The sequence below is a fragment of the Notolepis coatsorum genome (assembly GCF_963971535.1).
Source record: "Notolepis coatsorum genome assembly, chromosome: 13".
NCBI lineage: Eukaryota > Metazoa > Chordata > Actinopteri > Aulopiformes > Paralepididae > Notolepis > Notolepis coatsorum.
Genome location: NC_140177.1, coordinates 109,840,944 through 109,864,135, shown reverse-complemented (window position 1 = coordinate 109,864,135; position 23,192 = coordinate 109,840,944).

Here is a 23,192-nt window from a genome sequence, read left to right as displayed (position 1 = left end):
TCCTCAATGGGAGAGGAGGGGAGTTCATACTCTGGAAGATATATAGGATAAAAACGGTCTTTGAGCATTTCAGGACCTAAAGGAGTTTTATGATATACCTCGCAAATCATTCTTCCTTTACCTACAACTAAGGTCGGCACTCAGAGCCCACGGTGTGCCGTGGGCTCAGGCGTTGTACCCACACTCTTTTGTCGGGCTTATCGTGACAGGACAACCACAAGATGGTTTGTATCAGACTTTTATACATGGAAAAATGCTATATTAGTTTGCTATGGGACTGGTGGCCAACTCCCAGTGCACTTTATGCCCTCTAAGAGCCACTGGCACGTATATGCATATGGTCTGGGATTGCCCACCAGTAGCCCATATTTGGAAATCTATAGCAACTAAACTATCAAGCATCTGTAATATATCAATTCCACTCACGGCAGCAACATTACTTCTAAAGGATATATCTTTATTACCAACATCCATACAACAGAAAATAATTATTCTGGCAGGTGTTACAGCAGCCAAAAAACATATCACTATGAGATGGAAAGAACCTGAGAATCTCACGATAATTCACTGGTCCCTGATATTGCTGGACGTTATGTATTTGGAGATATCGACTGTTCGGGTGGTTGGGGTGGGACAGGCGGGTATTGAAATGTGGACTGCCGAGTTGGTCAAAGGCTCCATGTAGCGGAGTGGGGGTAGGGTGTTGGTAAGTTTAGATCTGTATTTATTATTTCTTATTGTTTTGTCATTATTATTATTATTATTATTAGTGTGGGTGACCTGGCGAAGCCAGGTTGCCACCCACACTATAGAAATCTATACTATTCTTTATTATTATTCCACCGATTTTGCAAACACTACTCTTGCCAGAGCGTTCGCGCCCCATACACGTGAAAGGTATCAAAACGACCGGCTTGCCTATGGCAACAGCGCTATTCAAACTCGGAAAGTTTCACTGCACCGTTTGGCTAGGAATCGACTTTAAACAGTAAAATGTCAGTCCCATTGGAAATGCATTGCAAGTTAGAGTGCGGTAGCTGAAATAATCTTTTTTCCACTACCTTGGGTAAATTGCGAGAGTGATCTCAATTTTGGACGTAGAAAAGGCGCCCATCGACCCATTTTCCCATTCAGCCGTAGCCCAGGAGAGCGCTCGGCCGGTGAGGAGGGTGATGATATAAGCCACACGGGAAGTAGCGGAGGGGAATGAGCGTGGCTGCAGCTGAAACACGAGTGAACACTGGGTGACGAATTCCCGACACCCCTCCGGTGCTCCCCCGTAGCGGCCCGGCGGTGTTAGCCGTGGCTCCCGAACATCCTCCTGGGGACCGAGGAACGACCGACCTCTCTCGCCGCCGACAGCCCCTTCCTCCGGCGCGGACTCGGCAGCCGCTGTCCTCGTCTCGGCAGCCTCTGTGCGAACCATCTGGGCTGTGGCTAACGCCGAACTCGCCGTCTCCTGGGAGGTAATGGACAGCCTCCCCAGGCGACCCAGCTCGGCGCTAACCTGTTGTTGGCGATCCGCCACCAGCTCCAGGGCATGTTTCTGCTCCCGGAGAGCCTCCAATATCGCCTCCATGGTACCTGGATGGTCGGTTCTTCTGTTACGGTGAGTGGCAAGGTCCCAGTAGTAGAGGAATAAAGGAGGCAGAGAGTGATTGCTCGTCTATCAGTGGTTACAATACACCTGAGCAACAGAGAATAGGCAATGACGGCGAGCGTCTACTGAAGTAGCATAAATAATTGCACAGCTAATCAAGACGATCTGGAGCAGGAATGTCCGAGTCCAGGGGTACCGCCGTGTACCGAGCTGGAGGTAGTGTGGAGAACCGACGATAAAACACAGGGAAGACAGGGGTTACATAGGTACACATTCCAGACATTCCACACGCACCACAGTGACAACAAATCAGAGAACACAGACAATTAGTGACAGGGGAGACAAGTGACAGGTGTCAGAATGGTGTACGGTTCTCAGGCAGCAGCCAGAGAACCAAGACCGTTACACACAAGTGTGTTTTTGATTGATCTGTAAACAAAGACCGAAAATAAACGATGCATCATCATCATCATCAGAAAGAAGGGTTAAAGGTTACTTAGCCGGTGGGGTATGAGTCCTGGTGGTTGGAATAGTAACCTGTTCAGCAGGGAGGGGATCTGGAGGAGTTAGTGTGAACCTCTCTGCGTTATGCTCTCCCAGTGAAACTCCTAGCTGTCGGGTGAAAAGAAGTGGCTGGCGACTCCACATGTAGCCTCCCCAGACCCACAGTAGGGTAATGCAACGACCAGGTGGGAATTGGCACAATGACTAAATTGGGGGGTGGGAGAAAGGGCAAAAAGGCAATAAATAAATACATTTAGATTTTGATTCTAAAAAACATTTGTGATCAAATAGTTTTTTATTTATTGTAGCAAAAATACATTAAAAAATAAAGTAAAAATATAAAATAAAGAATCACATATGTGGGGGGAAAAGGGAAGAAGAATAACCCACTGAGAACCCACCCTCCACCCACCCTCTTGAATTATTATCAAATTCTATAAAAACATTTTCTTCTGACAGAACATGGAGCCTGCACATCCAAGCCCCATGCCAAACCAACACAGAGCAACCACACTTCCAGGCACGCCCTCACAATCACTACCATATCAATTAGTTGGTATTTCAAACAGTTCTCTGCAGTCTTGTGCAATTTATGTTGTATTTTCCCCGACCTCTTTCTTGATCAGATATATAATTTATATTTCCAAAAAAAAAGAAAAAAGGAAGGCACTTGCTCACCCCCCCTCCTGGAGTTACATGGAATGCTTATACACGGGCTTATACAAGGGCTATACCCTTCAACCTTCAACCTCATTGACCCTAATCACATGCGCCGTGGAGATCACATCGAGATAGGTGAGAATCCATACGCTCAGAGAGAGCCTGTCCGGGTGTTTCCAACGTGTGGCAATCAATCAGCTTCTTGGGGCAGCTGTGAAACCAGCAAGAATTAGTCTTTTCATATTATGTGTAGGAGCAGGCAACTGAGACATGTCATTCAAAAGCTAAACAGAGGCAAAAAAACACCACTGGTGGACATTCCCAAAACATATGGATAAAAGTTCCAGTAGCGCCAAGTGGACAAATCATCGAGAATCATCAGATTCAATCGTCTAGGACTTAGATAAGTCATGTGAACATAATTTAAGTGTATTTATTGGTTGGTCTGGATTGCGAGAATATTTTCCCAGACCAAATCCCAATCAATATCAAGCCCTGGTACATCCCTTCTCCAAATCGTGTCCAGGGGAAGGTCCTTATAAGAGGACTCGAGTAAATTATGTTAGAAAACGGAGACAAAGCCCCTCGATGTACCCTTGTCATAAAATAAATTGTGAGATGGGTGACGTTCTAATGGTTTGTCCCACGGCACCCCATGTCAAATATATGCTTATTACAAGTATTTATTGCTCCTATATCTGCCCATTGCAAACACAGGAGCTCTCTCACCCCTGTTCCTGTCTCCCTGTCTCTCTCGTCCCGCCCCATGGGGCCTGTCAAGGTGGTGTGATGGTCAAGGTGGTGTGATCCTTAGTATAAATAATATCCTGAAGTCTATATGGGGAAACCAGCACCTTTCCAGCGGCCACCAGGATACTGCTGCCTGTGGGTCAAACGAAGTAATCAACGGTCTTAACACTTTCCCCGCCAATCACGTTGTACGACGTGTTTTAAGTTCATGCGAATTCTGCCAATCCACGGCATACGACGTTATTATGATCATATTTCATATTTTCGCCATGTTATTCATATCCCTCACGGATCCTGGTCTGATGCTGTGGGACTCGGCACAACTCTGCAACGCTTCAATACTGCCCCCTGGTGGATGATCGGCGAGTTGCCAAACCGGAAATGGTCGGTTGGATATCGGTGCGTCTCCGAAATGCGTCCGGCCACGCGCATATCGCTGCAGGACTCTAGCAACACACCGTGGATATGGATCGCTGCCATAACTCAATAATCGACATGATTTGGGCGTGTATTATTATTATACAAACCGGAAATGGATCGACTCGATCCCCATCAAATAACTGGGATCTTTTTGCTCCAGTCTCATCGCCCAACGGTAAGAGGACGTTGACGGTACTTTCAGCCTGTTTGTTTATTATTATCCATGCAAACTGCTCTGATCTATATATCACCCATACTACATAAAGCATTTAACGACGATCACGGAATTTTAAACGACCCCCCCCCCCCCGCGCATGATCAGTCATAACGTTTAGGAGCATGTACAGTTGAAATTTTTTATATAGCGTGGATCGGCAACAAACTGCATTTGATCATCTATATATGCATTTATGCTTATATCTCACGTTCTAGGAATTACTGCAGAAAACGATAAAAACATATTTATATTGTAGACAGTATTTTCGTATGAATGTATGAATGAAAAAGTAAAACGTTCCTACATCCTGAACGATAGATAATCGATGTTGAATGGGCCATAGTAATGTCAATTTAGCAATACAATTTAAAAAGTTATAGCCCTGCAAAGTTCAAGTTTCAAGTTTCAAGTTTCTTTAATATTTGTCATACAGAAGTACAGAATACTTTTATACAAAATGCTTCTTACTGTTACGCTCCAGAGACTGTGCAAGACAAGATAAGTATGAAATAAAATAACATAGTAAAATTAGAAGTAAAAAAATGAGGTCACAGTGTTCAGTTTAGACATATGTACAATGTTCGATGCAGAATAGACGTAGTTACCATACAATATACAATACTGTGCAGTGTACTAATATACAATACTATAGGTGAACATCTCCATAGACTTACAGTGCTGGCAGAGAATGGTATAAGATGATCAAAGTCCGTGGCAATTAATGTGTTAATGAAAAGGCTTGAAAATTGAATTTTAGATCTGGAAATGCCAGGCTCCCATAAAGTCTCCTCCTCTGAGCGGTGGACCTCTTTAACCGGGGCCGCTTGTTGTTCCAAAGAAACTTATAGGAAGCTAATTGTAGTTACCGCCAAAAGCCAACAAGGGGGGGGGGGGGGGGTAAAGGGAGCATGGAACTGATAAAGTTAACTCTAGGTAAAATATTCATTTGAATTATTAAAGCATGAGTCTAAAAATGTTGACCATCTACTCAAGTCAAGTCAAGTAATTTATTTATATAGCACGTTTAAAAGCACAAGAGCCAACCAAAGTGCTGTACAATCAAAGCTTAAAAGCAATGTCCTAATATAAAATACACAAATACAAAAATACAAAAAGGCACAGCAGGACAAGACAGTACATTCAGAGAATAGGACAGTAGGACAACACACGGATAGGGGAAGACAAAGTACAGTAGCACACAGGGGACAGAGGAGCATACGAAGAGATACAAGAGGTCAAGAGATACTGAAGTCATTGATAATATGTGACTGGGCATGGGGGCGCGGGACTTGTTGAGGTATGGTCCAATTTTTTTTTTTACATATTGTGAAAGTACAGATTCATACCTTAAAAATAAGCCATCACTTGAACATTTTGGTGGGATATTTTTCAAGCTACATCCTATGAATCATGGAGATATCAGTAAACGCATTCAGAGATGAATGGTCTTCGAACTTGTGGAGAGGTTCACACCTGTGATTTAATCAACTACAACCCTACCCAGAATGCATTGTATTCCATGGCCCCCCTCTCTCTGGGGACATTAACACCTTGCATCAGGCTCTTTTGTTATGGCAATGACTCTGTCTTGTGGCGAGTTGTTGTGGCAATTGAAGTATTTGCCTTGTAAGTCTAAAAGCTAAATCACTAAATGTAAATGTATTATAAGGAAAGGTTAACCTTCTGTAGTGTGGTAGTGAAAGGGTTAACCGTCTGTAGTGTGGTAGTGAAAGGTTTGTTGGAAGCCTCACATAAGCCATGTAATGTTGGGGGTCAAGGTATTGGCTGAAGGAAAGGCTACATCAATAAGCATTTAGATGTTTAGATTTAAAGGTTAACCTTCTGTAGTGTGGCAGTGAAAGGGTTAACCTTCTGTAGCTGTGAGAGAATTGTTGAATAGATACACAAATGTTCTAGAATGTTTGATTATGACATCATACTGTGACATCACAAATGTTTTCGGGCATTCATAACATTATTTTCTATGATGAATTGAAAATGGGGGATCCTGATGTAAACAAGATGAAAGTATTTCTCTGGTCTGCATCCCCTTAACAATTGTGTGTATTGAGCTGTACTGTATTGTACCCATTCTGCAATCTGTTAATAAAGTTTTCAATCAATCAATCAAGTTAACCTTCTGTAGTGTGGCAGTGAAAGGGTTAACCTTCTGTAGTGTGGTAGTGAAAGGTTAACCTTCTGTAGTGTGGCAGTGAAAGGGTTAACCTTCTGTAGTGTGGCAGTGAAAGGGTTAACCTTCTGTAGTGGTAGTGAAAGGTTAACCTTCTGTTAACTCACTAAACCTCACAAACACCAGCAAGGAAAGGCTTCATCAAAATAACTGTTTTGTTTCGTAGCTGCGTTTCTGCCACTCTTCACAAGCAAAGAGACTGTTTCCATTCCGTGAAAACCCGCCCTACTCTGCTCTGATTCGCAGACTCTGGGTGGGGGGGGGGAGAAACGCTGAATGTGATTGGATCAGAGTAGCCAGACAGACAGGCAGAGCAGCCAGCCGGACAGTGGAGCACTGAGAGAGAGGAAACAGCGGAGGATTTAACGAGGCGCGTTAATACAATTTTGTTTATCTGGCTTATTGCTGCGGATTCAAGCCAAGTTGCAATAATACAGTACAGCTCAATACACACAATTGTTAAGGGAATGCAGACCCAGAAAGACGTTTGTCTTGTCATCAATGAATTGCCAGCTCGCGTTCGTCTACAACAACAACCAACGCGTCCTATAATGATAATAAGTTGTTTGTTATTTTCTTTGAGTTTCCCTATTGAATGAATTTACTTCTTATACCATTAGGTTGCAATAAATTCACTCGAATTAAATTCGTTCGCTCATCAAATTCATGACATTCTAAATGTGTTTTAATGTTGTTTAATTTAATGACAATACACCCGCGCGGACTCGCGTTTTTTTAAAATCTTTTTTATATGGACAGGACACTGCGTTTGTTGCGTTGCTATAACTTATAACATTAAGATAAAGTGTATAAACATTGTTCTTCTCCCTGCTAAGAAAGGAGAGCGTTTGGCTGTGTGTGTTTCAACACCTCTTAAGTACCTGTTAAGCTGACAGACCCACACCGTAAATGCCCTCGGCTGTAGTTTTTCCACAGTATTGAGAGACAATACTGTCGAACTATATAACAATAATTACCTCATTTACAAGTTGTATTTAAGTTTGCAAATAAGGGCAAATAAGAGAACACATTATGGACATTTCAAAGATGTAAAAAAAAAACAGATTTCGATTTTTTCGATTTTCTGAAGAGCAAGACAATTGTTCCTTTTCTGGCACTTGTTTCTCACCGGATCAAATCGGGTTTGGTCACGTCGAGTCACATATTGTCACACAAGCTGGAGTAATTATATTTCACGGTCTGGTTAAGAGTACGAAATGTTTTGATCCCAAGACACTTGAAATGCTCTACCATGAGGATGGTAGACCTGGTAGCCTCATTAAGGGGTAGAAAGGTTGATTAGCCGCAGATAATCTTAGGAGACTGTTACATGTAATTGACAACAGTAAGAATACAACTCCGGCTACGATTCTGTCTTTAGATGCCATGAAGGCATTCGATAGAGAATGGTCATATCTTTGGATGGTACTGGAGGCCATGGGACTTGGAAAGGAATTTATACACATGATTAAGGTTCTCTATACCTCACCGTCATCAATGATAATGGCAAATTATGCTCCACACTCTTCCCGGTGTCTAGATCTTCCAGACAGGGTTGTCCTCTGAGCCCCGGACTATTCGCGCTTTCCCTCGAACCATTAGCCCAAATCATTAGACAATCAGAATAAATCGCCCATATAATAATCAATGAGACACCACACAAAATTGCTCTATATGCGGATGACTTCTTAATTTTCATGGAAGAACCCTCCCAATCAGCCTCAAAGTTAATATAATCGATGACTTCGGTAAATGATCTGGCTTCAAGATTAATTGGCCCAAATCAGCTTGTCTGAGTTGGCCAGAGTGGTGCAACTACCAGCTGACATCCCCATAGTTGAACATGTTAAGTACTTAGGCATAGAGATATTTCCCACACTGAATCAGACAACAAAATGTTACTTCACAGGCACATATAATAAAATACATCAGGACCTGGATAGATGGTCAAGCCTTCCTAATTCGTTACAGGCCCGAGCATCCATAATTAAAATGAACATACTACCTAGGATACATTTTGTCAGCTCAATGCTTCCCCTTCCTCCTCCAATAGACCACTGGCGTAAGACTCAAATTATGATATCCAAATTAATTTGGAATAATAAACGCCAGATAATCAAAAGAACTACCACTCAACGTAGGAAACAGGATGGGGACAGTTATGGTTTGTATAGCGACCCCAATTGCACGACACAGACAGGTAATCAGAGTTAGCCAAAACAAGGGCATGATTTATTTTATATACAAAAAAGCGGCACACAGCCTTTAAGGGGGAAAAAACACCAAAGTCCATGAACACAAAAAATGTGGCACTGTGCCTTTAAGGGGCGCACAGGCAGGAATCCTCTAGCACACAGGCAAAGAGGTACACGGGAAATCTTCCAGAAACACGGGCAAAAATACACAGGACTCTTCATTGAACACGGGCATCCTCCCGACCAGAATGCTGCCGAAGGGCAGCGCAGCAACCAGGGGGTCCAAGGGGAATGGGGTGAGAACACGGGCATCCTCCCGTGGAGTAATAGAGAGCGATGGCGAGCCTCACCCCCGGAACGAGGTCCATGTATAGGGAGTAGGGAAGTAGCCGGCACGATATCTGGAGTGGGAACACTGGGATCCTCCCGTGGAGTGATAGAGAGCGAAGACGGTGTCCTACTCCAGGAAACGGCGAAGGTGGTGATGACCAGGGGTGGCACGACGTCTCACGCCGGAGATGCGGCAGTAGATGGTAGTAACAAGAACTACCCGACCAGGAGTGGAGGGGAGTCTGCAATACTAGTACTCTCCCGAGCTGATCGCAAACTCCTCTCAGGTGCGTGAAGCAGAAAAACGGCACGCCGCCTCGTTGGGCTGCATGCAGAATTCCTCCAGCCCTCACAGGGACTTGGCAATCCCAGATTTTAAGTTATATTTCTAGTCCTTCTCTCTGAGGCCCCTGATAAACTGGCTGGACCCTGAAATTGCTGTGTCATGGCGCTCCTTAGAAGCAGCAGCGGTCTCACCACAAAGACTACAGGATGTAGTATACTCTACTATTCCTATATCAAAATGCCAGCTAAGATATGGAGTGGACCAATCATATCCCATGTGATTCAAACGTGGCGTAATGTAGAGAGGTCCTGTGCGGTTAAATGCCTGTGGCACCTCGACTCTCCAATTTTTCATAACCAGCAACTACTTGTTGGGCACAAACCGGTTAATATTCCTCAATGGGAGAGGAGGGGAGTTCATACTCTGGAAGATATATAGGATAAAAACGGTCTTTGAGCATTTCAGGACCTAAAGGAGTTTTATGATATACCTCGCGAATCATTCTTCCTTTACCTACAACTAAGGTCGGCACTCAGAGCCCACGGTGTGCCGTGGGCTCAGGCGTTGCACCCACACTCTTTTGTCGGGCTTATCGTGACAGGACAACCACAAGATGGTTTGTATCAGACTTTTATACATGGAAAAATGCTATATTAGTTTGCTATGGGACTGGTGGCCAACTCCCAGTGCACTTTATGCCCTCTAAGAGCCACTGGCACGTATATGCATATGGTCTGGGATTGCCCACCAGTAGCCCATATTTGGAAATCTATAGCAACTAAACTATCAAGCATCTGTAATATATCAATTCCACTCACGGCAGCAACATTACTTCTAAAGGATATATCTTTATTACCAACATCCATACAACAGAAAATAATTATTCTGGCAGGTGTTACAGCAGCCAAAAAACGTATCACTATGAGATGGAAAGAACCTGAGAATCTCACGGTAATTCACTGGTCCCTGACATTGCTGGACGTTATGTATTTGGAGATATCGACTGTTCGGGTGGTTGGGGTGGGACAGGCGGGTATTGAAATGTGGACTGCCGAGTTGGTCAAAGGCTCCATGTAGCGGAGTGGGGGTAGGGCGTTGGTAAGTTTAGATCTGTATTTATTATTTCTTATTGTTTTGTCATTATTATTATTATTATTATTATTATTATTATTATTAGTGTGGGTGACCTGGCGAAGCCAGGTTGCCACCCACACTATAGAAATCTATACTATTCTTTATTATTATTCCACAGATTCTGCAAACACTACTCTTGCCAGAGCGTTCGCGCCCCATACACGTGAAAGGTATCAAAACGACCGGCTTGCCTATGGCAACAGCACTATTCAAACTCGGAAAGTTTCACTGCACCGTTTGGCTACGAATCGACTTTAAACGGTAAAATGTCGGTCCCATTGGAAATGCATTGCAAGTTAGAGTGCGGTAGCTGAAATAATCTTCAAAAAACACATCAAAACGATGACACGGCTGTCAGCTCGCTCACAAAAGAAAAATAAATGGAATTGGACATTTCTATCTCAACTGACGACCATTTGTTTGAAGGTTCTCCTCCCCATAGACCGCAATGTAATCCCACTCTAGGAATGCAATGATTTTTTAGCTTTTTTACCCTTCTGTTCCGATCGCCACCGACGCCACAATTGTCGACGGAATGCCACAATATCGCACACAACGCTTCGCCTACTCGTTTAAGTGCTCACGTGCGCGTCACAACGCTTCATCTCTTATAGTTTTCTTTTAATCAACGTGACAATGCAGTCATGCATCTGCCTCCATAGACATGCATTGGATGGAAAGTGCAAGTCATTTGTGATTACATCACCTGTGTGGCTCATGGCTCATGATTTGTTCAGCCTAACAGCTGTGAGGCTCATGCTCATGGCTCAGCTGACCTGCCAATGACCTCATCGACTTAACCCTTCATTGCCCCTCTGTGTTGCAGTACTGAATTGCTGGACAGCGCCTGTTGTAATGTCAGCCTTATATATATATCTAGGATTAATATGGAGGCAGTATCTATATTCCCCCACTAGAGGGAGCTATTGCTCAAGGGATATTATTTTGTGACTACAGATATATACGTGAGGTATTCTCCGTATCCGGGGCCGGCGTTCTTACCTGTATGTCTATTGTCTAACGTGCGCAGAGTGTAAGACGCACCTGTATTGTATTGCTCCCGTTACCCACTAAACTACTCAACCAAAGGGATCACAAGCGTGTTGTGTGGCTTACTTATTATTAGAGGTTACCACATATTTTTGGCGACGAGGATAAACTGGATTGGCGACGTGTCATCCCGTTTTTTTTTTGTTTGTTGTTAGCGTGAGGCTAAAGCTATAGCTGGACGGCTAACGTATGAGCGACGCCGGCAGTGGTACTGAAGGAGCATCGCTCGGGGACGGGAGAGCATCGGGAGAAGAGGACGAGCCGAGTGTGGAAGAGGAGCCTCGCGCTCAGATGGCGACGTTTGGGACTATCAGTGAGTTCGTGGAAGCGAATGAGGACTGGACAGAGTACGAGGAAAGGTTGGGAAATTTTTTCAATGCAAATGGAATTACTGATGTGGCGAAAATGCGCTCTATTCTCCTGAGTGTGTGTGGGGCTAAGACTTATAAGCTAATAAGGAATTTAGCTACACCACTGAAACCGGGGGAAATTCCATATGAAGACTTAGTCAAGCTTGTGGGGAACCACCACAACCCAAGACCCTCTGTGATAGTGCAACGTTTCAAATTCCACAGTCTGTTCAGGAAGCAAGGTCAGTCTGTAGCCAACTTTGTAGCTGAGCTACGCCAACTGTCGGAACATTGTGAATTCGGGGCAGTGTTGGATGATATGCTCCGTGACAGATTAGTTTGCGGCATTAATAATGACCCCATACAGCGCCGCCTGCTGGGGGAAGCCCCGCCGCTGACTTTTAAAAAAGCCCTGGAGATTTCCCAAGGTATGGAGATGGCTACAAATAATGCTAGGGACATACAGAGGGGGAATGGGTTGTCAGTGTCACAGGCAGTGCACCAAGTCAGAAGGGATCCTGCCTATAAAGAGACTGGTAAAAGTGAGGTGTTTAAAAAAGGGGTGGAGTGTTTTAGGTGTGGGGGGTCGTCGCATTATGCAAATGACTGCAGATTCAAAGAGGCTTATTTGCCATAATTGTAATAAAAAGGGACACCTAGCAAAGAAGTGCAGGAGTTCAAAAGACAATAAAATGGGCAGGGGCAAGCCTTGGCAGGGAAAGCAGCGACAGGCTCAAGCCTCCACACACCACCTGGAAGAAACACATGAGGAAGCAGAGTGTGCATACAACATGTTCGGGGTGGGAACAGATGAGGAGCCACCTGAACCCTATTATGCCACTATCACTGTCGGGGGACAGGATGTAAAGTTTGAGATTGACTCAGGGGCTACTGCATCGGTCATCAGTGAGGAGACCTACAGGAAGACATGGGGGTCTAACCTACCACTCATTAGCCCATCTAAGCTCAGGCTCAGGACATATACAGGTCAGCCCATACCTCATATAGGGGTGCTATATGTGGACATTTTAGCGGGGAATCAGAAGGCAAAGGCCAGGCTGGTTATAGCTAAGGGGGGGGGGGGCAAGTCTTTTGGGCCGTGATTGGCTAAGGAAAATTAAGCTAAACTGGCATAATGTTAAATATGTGCACACGACACACACGACAGAGGACATCCTGCATCGGTACAGTGATGTTTTCAGGGACGAGCTGGGCACACTGAAGGGGGTAACTGTGAAACTCCATGTTGACCCTGAGGCCACCCCAAGGTTTTTCAAGCCTAGGTCGGTGCCATATGCCATGAAGGTCAAGGTGGAGGAAGAGCTGGAACGTTTGCAGAAGCAAGGCATCATTGAACCCGTCCAATTTTCAAGGTGGGCGGCTCCCATTGTGCCAATCCTGAAAGAGGATAATACAGCACGCATATGTGGAGACTACAAGGTGACGGTAAATCAGGTCTCTAAACTGGAGGAGTATCCACTACCAAGAGTGGATGACCTGTTTGCAACCTTGTCAGGGGGGAAGCTTTTCACAAAGCTAGACATGAGCCATGCTTACCAGCAACTGCAACTTGACGAAGAGTCAAAAGAGTATGTCACCATCAACACTCACAAGGGCTTATTTAAATACAATCGCCTTGTGTTTGGAGTGGCATCCAGCCCCGCCATTTTTCAAAGAACAATGGACACGCTGTTACAGGGTATCCCGCACGTAGCGGTATATCTAGATGATATCCTCATCACGGGGGCCACGGAGGAGGAGCATCTGGCTAACCTAGCACAGGTGTTGAAACGACTCTCAGACGCAGGACTGCGTTTGAAGCGTGCCAAGTGTGTGTTCCTGGCACCGAGCGTGACCTACCTGGGACACAGGATCACAGCACAGGGGCTCAGCCCTTTGGAAGACAAGGTGAGAGCCATAAAGGAGGCTCCGAGCCCAAAGAGTGTCCATGAACTGAGATCGTTTTTGGGCATGGTGAATTATTATGGCAAATTTCTGCCGGATTTATCAAATGTTTTGTCCCCGCTGTACAAGCTACTGCACCTTGACACTAAGTGGGAGTGGAGTGGAGAGCAGCAGAGAGCTTTTAAGGAAGTGAAAGAGCTGCTCCAGTCTGCAAAGCTGCTCGTTCACTACGACCCAGACAAAGAGATCATCGTCTCGAGTGATGCCTCGCCTTATGGAGTCGGAGCAGTGCTCTCACACATCATGGAGGATGGAGATGAGAAGCCTGTTGTTTTTGCTTCACGTACCCTAACAGCAGCGGAGAAGGGGTACTCTCAGTTAGATAAAGAGGGTCTAGCTGTTGTTTTTGCTGTGAAGCGTTTCCATCAATACCTATACGGACGGGCATTCACTATCACAACAGACCATAAACCTCTGATGAGTCTGTTCAGTGAGACTAAATGCATCCCACCGCTGGCCTCAGCCAGGATACAGCGTTGGGCTCTCACACTCTCAGCCTACCAGTACACTATAGTGTTCAAAGCGGGCAAGGATAACGCAAATGCTGACGCGCTGAGTCGACTGCCGTTACCAGAGACACCCGCCACTACATATGTGCCTCCAGAGACTGTGTTTTCATTGGAGAGGCTAGCAGAGACACCTATCAAAGCGACACAGATTAAGCAGTGGACAGAGAGGGACCCGGTCCTGTCTCGGGTCAAGACCTTCCTTTTGCAAGGTTGGCCCAGTGTCGTGGAGGGAGAGGAACTGAGGCCGTATGCTAAACGCAAAACAGAACTGAGCCTGCAGGACGGCTGCATCTTCTGGGGGTCGAGGGTCATTGTACCGCCCCCAGGACGGTCACAAGTTGTGGAGGAGATACATGAGACTCATCCAGGAGTCTCCTGGATGAAAAGCCTAGCGAGATCATACGTCTGGTGGCCAAGAATGGACGATGATCTGGAGAGCAAGGTAAAATCATGCACACAGTGTCAGACTAATCAGAACAATCCACCGCCTGGTCCGTTGCACCCATGGGAGTGGCCAGACCGCCCCTGGTCTAGGCTGCATGTAGACTTTGCAGGACCCTTTTTGGGACAGATGTTTCTGATCATGGTAGACGCACACTCAAAATGGATAGAAGCCCATATCATGAACAATATCACAGCCCCCACAACCATAGACCAACTCAGACAAGTCTTTGCAGTCCATGGGTTGCCAGACACCCTGGTCTCGGATAATGGCCCAACATTCACCAGTGAGCTGTTCAGTGAATTTATGCACCAGAACGGCATTAATCACATTAGGACGGCGCCGTTCCACCCAGCCTCAAATGGTTTGGCTGACCGGGCTGTTCAGACAGTGAAAGAAGGGTTAAAGAGGATGACAGGAGACTCTCTAAACACTAGACTTTCACGTTTCCTGTTTACCTATCGCCTCACGCCTCAAACGACAACGGGGCGCACGCCAGCAGAGATGCTGATGGGGCGTAGGCCCAAGGCGAGATTGGACTTGCTGCGTCCAGACATGAAGGCGAAAGTACAGAGGAAGCAGGAGAAGCAGAAGGAGCGTCATGATCAGCACGCAAAAGAGAGACAATTAGGACCTGAGGACAAGGTCTATGTGAGGAATTTCAGTACTATCAACAAGCAACAGTGGCTGCCTGGCGTTATTCTGAAACAGAGTGGCCCAGTTTCCTATGTCATTCAACTGACTGATGGACGTGTTTTCCGTAGACACCAGGACCATGTACGCCTACGCCACGACACCAGTTCAGAGACGGATCGCACCACGGTGGATACCCGTGGGGAACAGACTATGGGAGAATGTTGTTTGCCAGTGACTACTGTACCAGTGACAGACTCCCCAGGAGAGGTGTCTGTGTCCCTAAGTAGAGTTGACACTCAGACCCCTCTCATGCTCTCAACACCAGAGCCACCCAAACCTCAGTCACCTGTGGTGTGTCCGAGGTCACCAGCGGTATTGCGCAGGTCACAGCGTGATCGCAGACCTCCCGACAGACTGAACATTTAACGAGACAGTTATGAGTGTAATGACTGTTGGTAATATGTTTTCCAAGTGCCTTATTTGGTAAGCTGTTGCTAAGTCCTTTATTTGGTATATATATTTTTGGAAAGTGTACAGACACTTAGTATTATTTTTGTATTACATGGACATTGGGTAATGTTGAAATTTAAAGGGGGAGGGGTGTTGTAATGTCAGCCTTATATATATATCTAGGATTAATATGGAGGCAGTATCTATATTCCCCCACTAGAGGGAGCTATTGCTCAAGGGATATTATTTTGTGACTACAGATATATACGTGAGGTATTCTCCGTATCCGGGGCCGGCGTTCTTACCTGTATGTCTATTGTCTAACGTGCGCAGAGTGTAAGACGCACCTGTATTGTATTGCTCCCGTTACCCACTAAACTACTCAGCCAAAGGGATCACAAGCGTGTTGTGTGGCTTACTTATTATTAGAGGTTACCACAGCGCCCTCTGTCTTGCGGGTTGTGTCATTGTACTCAGTAGGGATATCCTCTTTCATTGGTCGATGTTGACCACCTTTCATTGGTTGATGTTGACCACTCCCCCGATCCTTAGACCACGCCCTTAGGCCACACCCCCTCAGTGTATCTCTTGAACCGTTTGTCGTAGAGACTAGCGGGTTGTTCCATTGTACTCGGTAGGGATATCCTCTTCCATTGGTCGATGTTGACCACTCCCCCGATCCTTAGACCACGCCCCCTTATGCCACACCCCCTTAGTCCCGAACAATTTCAAAAACTCGGAAAAGTCAGAAAAATTGCTAAAACTCGGAAAAGTCAGAAATATCGGAAAAATCAGAAAAATCAGAAAAATCAGAAAAATCCGAAAACTCGAAAAAATCCAAAAAAAATAAAAAACTCGTAAAAGTCCGAAAAATTCTAAAACTTTAAAAAGTCCAAACAATTTCTAAAACTCTGAAAAGTCCGAAAAGTTTCAAATGGTCTATGTTGACCACTCCCCCGATCCTTAGGCCGCGCCCCCTTTTTGTATCCTTTGAACCGTTTGTCATAGAGACTCGCGAGAGACCCTCTCCCGTTGGCCGGCGGTGCACAGGTGTCACCCACACTTTCACAATTTCCCCCGCGTGGAATTGTCTAGTTGTTGTTACTGTTGATGTTGATATTGTGTTGTTTGTTGTTGTTGTTAAACATTTTAAAGAAAAAGATTTTATAAAAAGAAAAAGGGGTAAAAAGGCAAATTTTGGTCAGTTGATTTAAAAACCGGACAGACTGCCAAAGTCATATATTACGCTGAGAAGATGAGGTAATGAAACGCGTATAAATTAATGTGGTGAAGTGTGCCCCGATGTAGGGGAGATTACCACGGTATAACACGCAAACATATACATGAAAAGAATTTTAGCGAGGAATAGTTACATTTACATTTATATTTAGTCATTTAGCTGATGCTTTTATCCAAAGCGACTTACAAGTTCTGTATGACAAGTCATCAGGAAGGGCACAACTCTATCAGCTGAGTAACAATGTTCATCAAAGTGTTGAGTGCTACAGTGTAACTGCAGCTATGGTTAACAGTTGGTTAATATAGTTATTCATGTTTACAATTTATATGCTTATTTTGTATAATAGTAATAATACACTCAATTGCTTTTCAATGTATTTCTTATTTGTTTTGTATAAGATATATATTAGTGGCGCACTGTTTTTCTATTTTATTTGTGCAATTACCACATCTCACGAGAGTTGACACCTGGTATCCGGTGACGTGTTTCTGCCTTCTCTCTTTGCGTTGGACCATGAACTTGAATGGTAATGGAATTACCTGGCGTTCTAATAAGTAAAGAACAATCCATCACGCCAACGAAACAAAACAATCTTCCAAGAAACTGACAGAAGATATACTACAGTAACGCATCGATGTTCTCATGTACTGGCACGCAGCCAATAAGGTATTGATTGATGGAGATAACAATTGTGGTATATGTATAGTGACGTTCCAACCATTGGTAATGGACTTGTGATAGTAATGGTATCTTTTGTATGCATTTTGTACTCATACAGATTTTACGGTTTGGATGAAGGTTTGGATGAGGTTGGATCAATTAAAATCAGTTCAAGAAATCAACTTGTGTTTTGTGTCATGCCACGAGGATGTCACATACAGTGTAGGTTAGTATATTAGGACAAGTGCATGACAGTAAGGTTAGTTAGGGTTAGATTTTATTTTTATTTTATTTTTATTTTTTGAGATAATGGTTGAAGAAGTGCGTCTTTAGTCAACGGCGAAATATTGGACGGGTTTCAGCTGTCCTAACTGGGGTGGGTAGTTCATTCCACCATTGTGGGGCAAGGACTGAGAAAAGGCAGGTTCTCCTTGATGATGACCCTCCCAGAGCTCGGATAGGAGTGTGTCTGAGACGGCCAGAAGATGCAGAGCGTAGGGGTCTTGAGGGTGTGTAGTTAGAGACTGCATCCTCCTGGGCCTCGGTGGAGACAAAGGGATTGCAGACAAAGAAAAGGAAGCTGACCCCGCAGTTTCCTGATCCCCTGAGACGTGATGAGGAACATCTTCAACTCCACGATAAAACGCCACCGTCTCACTGCCCCGAGATCTCTCCAATTCTGCCACATAGCGCCGCTGGACTAGCTGCCTGGTCCAAGACAGTGAAGGGAGACGGGGCTACCTCACGTAGGAAACGCACCTCTGCTGGCAGCAACGTTTCCAGGTCACGGTCTACGTCTCGCTCTCCCTCCGGTAAGCGTACATGAAAATGCTCCCCGCTGGCCCCCACAGCCTCCCTAGATTCCTCGCACGCTGATAACGCTGCTACAGCTAGCATAGCTGATGCTAGCCATTCACCTCCCCAGGCTAACGCAAATATTGGCAAGCCCTCTTTATTTTCTCCTCCAGAATATATCCTCGTGGGGGATTCCATAGTGAGAAACGTCCCGATTCCCAAGGGCATCTCGTACTCCTTTTCTGGTGCAAAAGTTCTTGATCTAATCCAACATATCCCATCAATTGTGGAGCGCTACCCATCTGCTCATACAGTCATCGTGCATGTGGGAGTGAATGACGTCAGCCTCAGGTGTAAACAATCAGCAGACCATCGCGAGACATACGGGCACATCAAACTCACCAAAGATTACGAAACGCTGGCAGTGCTGATAGAGAGCCTTGGGGAAACCTGTACATTCTCCGGTCTAATCCCCACCCTTAGACGGAGCTCAGAACATTTTAGTCGGCTATACAGTGCCGATCAGTGGCTGCGACATTTTAGCTCAGCTTGTGGACACGGCTTTATCAGCCACTTTGACTCATTCTGGACTGAGTCTAAACTTTACAAACATGACAATCTCCACCCCAATCACAATGGGATTGCAGCTCTGGCCAAAAACTTTGCATGTCACATCTCCAACACCGTGGCCTGACATAACACCTCCTCTGTGTTGGATGCTCAGCTGGACCAACACCCTCCCTCCCCTGTAACTAATATTGTGTCTACTCATAGTCCCAACCCTTATGTCACTATTATTCCTGTTCAAATCACTACCAGATCCCCGGTTGATAATTTAGGTCATACTGGCTGCTACCCAATGCTACATGGTATTACGGTCATTGCGAACTCTCTCGACAGCTCTTCCTCCTTCCCCATCTCAGCCATCGTGAATCACATGACACGTAGTCCACGGGAGTCTGGTGACAGGTCCCACCGGGTCGTGGCTGCCTCTCACCTGCACCCACAAAACATCCACTTCCTTCGTCCCTTGCCACGGGCTATCAACACTTCGTGTGATGGAATACAAGATACTCTTCATTTTGCGCTTTTCAACGCCCGATCCATCTGCAATAAGTCCATCCTGCTCAACGATCTTTGTGAATCTAAAAATCTGGATCTATTGTTTCTCACAGAGACCTGGCAGCAGGATATGGATTTTTCTCCATTCATTGAACTATGCCAGAATGACAGAAACTTCATTAGCTCCCCCAGACTCACTGGTCGTGGTAGCGGCCTGGGAATAGTATTTAAGGCCAAGTACATCTGTCGTGAGATTAACGTGGGAAAGTTTTCATCATTTGAGGTTCAATTTGTTAAATTAGCACGAAAAAACGCTGTCTATTGTGCAGTGGTTTATCGCCCCCCCGGACATAATAGCCTATTTCTATCTGAGTTCTCAGAGTTTCTCTCCACTGTTTATAGGCATGAACAAATCATTATAATGGGTGATTTTAACATGCATATTGATGACCTATCGGACTCATTTGCTGCTGCGTTTTTAAACATGACAGAATCTTTTAATTTTACGCAACATGTCACAGAGCCTACGCACAACAAAGGCCATATATTGGATCTGGTTTTTACTCTGGGAATAAATATTAATAATTGTTATTTAGAAGATCTGGCAATATCCGACCATAAGTGTGTGATATTTGACATTCCTCTGACGATTGAATCCATTCCTAAGCGTGTTTTGCGTAGACGCACTATCAACAACCAGACAGTGGACACATTCTCACATATATTTCTAGGGTCCGATTTGTCCAATATATTAGCACCTGCCTTGGATTGTGACACTCTGGTACAACATTTTGTACACTTGTGCAATAACATTTTAAATGATGTTGCTCCTTTTAAAACACGGAAAGCACCCAAGGAAAACCCCACCCCATGGATCAATGAGGATATACGTGTTTTTAAAAGACTTTGTAGAAGAACTGAGAGACTATGGCATGCAACCAATTTAACTGTCCATTACCAACATTTGAAAGACATGCTTGCCAAATATAATAAAATGGTCATAGATGCTAGAGCAAACTATTTCTCCAACCTAATAAGGGATAGTAAATGCAGCCCCAGAGTCCTATTTGAAACCATAAACAGAATTGTAACACCTGCTTCTCCATCCACTTCTGCTCTCACTCAGGATGATTGCAATTCATTTCTGTCATTTTTTGTGGACAGAATCTCAAATATTAGAGCACATTTTTCTCCTTTGCCACTCCTTGCAGTGTTTCCACCCAAACCTACAATATTGGACCAGTTTTCTGCTCTGTCATTGAAAGAGCTCACCACAATTATTAACAAAATGTCCTCTTCTACATGCACCCTTGATGTAATTCCCACCACTTTTCTTAAGAACTCACTACCTACTATTCGTCCTTCTCTTCTAGCCATAATAAACAGTTCTCTATCCTCAGGCTGTGTTCCAGGCCACTTCAAAAAAGCTATAGTTGAACATTTGTTAAAAAAGCAAAAATCTTGACCCTTCATCACCTCAAAACTACAGGGCCCTCATTCATCAACGTGACTTACGCACAGATATGTGCTTAACCTGTGCGTACGACCATTTCTAAGCAAAGTGTGGGATTCATCAATTTCAACTTGAACTTGACTTCGTGCTTATATTTACATAAGCATGCGTGCGTAGCTGACGCCCAGTGGTAGAACATCGTTACTACGGCATAAGCGCTCCTCAGTTCTGCATTAGTTTCAACGCGGAAATAAGCTTCCGTGCATTACTTCCAACACTGGCGTGTTCAACTTCTGTATGACCCATAATTCATTATAGTTCATTGTAAAATAGCGACAGTAGTGTAATTATAACGGGCTCATGCGGGAACAAGAGGTTGGCTTGCTTGTTTGGCACGGGGGGCAGAAGCAGAACACCCACCTCCAAACGCCATTAAATATTGTTTCAAATAAAAAGCGACATACTATTATTTTGTGTCATGTTTCCAAATAAGATTGGCCACAACGGAATGCTTTCTACTTCAATTTGTTGATTAGAATAGATTACCTCGCTCCGTTGAAACTTCATTGAGCTCAGCACACAGACATGATAATAATAACAACAACAATAATAATAATAATAATAATAGCTTCATTTTACATAGCGCCTTTCAAGAGAGACCCATTGTGGCAATTCCAGGTGTAGGGGTGGCAGAATAAACAACACACAGACAGGTTGCAGTTCCCAAAATCATACTCTTTATTTTCTTAGTCAAATAATAACGGTTTGCTGTCGGCTGGGCGGCGTCTCCGCTCTGTGGCCTTTTGCCTTGCGCTGCTACGGGGGGCTGAGAGGAGGCTCCTCGGCTCCATTAAGTCCCCCCTCTCCAACAGGCGCACCGCGCCGTGATTCGCTAATCAGGTAATCACTCTGATGGGTATTTAGTGACAGGTGCGTCCGGAAGCGGACGCCCAAACATGGGCAGCGCCCAGCCATTGGGTCGCCACATAGCGCCCATCAATCACCAAGCCCAGGGGTGGCTTGGGGTTGCCACAGTACCCCCCCTCCAGCTCCGACCGTCGGGGAAGAGCGTCCGACGCCCAACAGGCATCCTTCCTGGAGAGGGCGTCTGCGTTGCCATGCGCCACCCCTGACCTGTGAATGACAGAAAAGTTAAATGACTGTAACTCCAGAAACCATCGAGTCACCCTGGCATTGGTCCCCTTTGTCTTGGCCATCCAGACTAGGGGGGCGTGATCCGTCACCAGCGTGAAACGCCTCCCCAGCAGATAATAGCAGAGCGTCTCCAGTGCCCACTTAATTGCCAGACCTTCGCGCTCCACCGCAGAATAGTTGCGCTCGTGTGGCAGCAGCTTCCTGCTCACATATAAAATCGGATGTTCCTCACCCTCCAGTTGCTGGGAGAGGACCGCTCCCAGTCCCACCTCTGATGCGTCTGTTTGTACCGTCATCTCCTTGTCGAAGTTCGGGGAGATCAGCACCGGTCCCGAACAGAGGGCAGTCTTGAGGTCCTCGAACGCCGCCTCCGCCTCCGGTGTCCACTTCACCGTGAACGGCCGCCGCGCCTGGGTCAGATCTGTGAGGGGAGCAGCGCGAGCAGCAAAGTTAGGGATAAACCTCCTATAATAGCTCGCTAGCCCATTAAATGTCCTGACCTGCTTCTTGGTTAAAGGGCGAGGCCACTCCCTTATTGCATCAATCTTCCTCTTCTGCGGTTTCACATTGCCCCGGCCTATTGTGAACCCCAGGTACTCTGCCTCTTCTAATCCCAGCCTGCATTTCTTTGGGTTGGCGGTGAGACCCGCCTCCCGGAGGGCCCCCAACACCGCTCTCACCTTTTGGAGGTGGGTGTCCCAATCTGACGAGTGGATGATAATGTCATCGAGATATGCGGCTGCATACTCCCGATGGGGCCGTAGTACTCTGTCCATCAGCCTCTGAAAGGTAGATGGCGCCCCATGCAGGCCAAACGGGAGAACTTTATAATGGAACAGCCCATCTGGGGTGGAGAAAGCCGTCTTCTCCCTTGAGGCGGGGGCCAGAGGGACTTGCCAATAACCCTTCGTTAGGTCTAGTGTCGTGATAAATCTGGCCAGGCCCAGTCTGTCAATGAGCTCATCCACTCTAGGCATGGGATAGGCGTCAAACTTTGAAATTTCATTAAGCTTCCTGAAATCATTACAGAACCTGGTTGTTGAGTCGGGTTTTGGCACTAAAACAATAGGACTGGACCACCCGCTATGAGACTCCTCAATTACTCCCATCTCCAGCATGACCCGCACTTCTCTTCTGA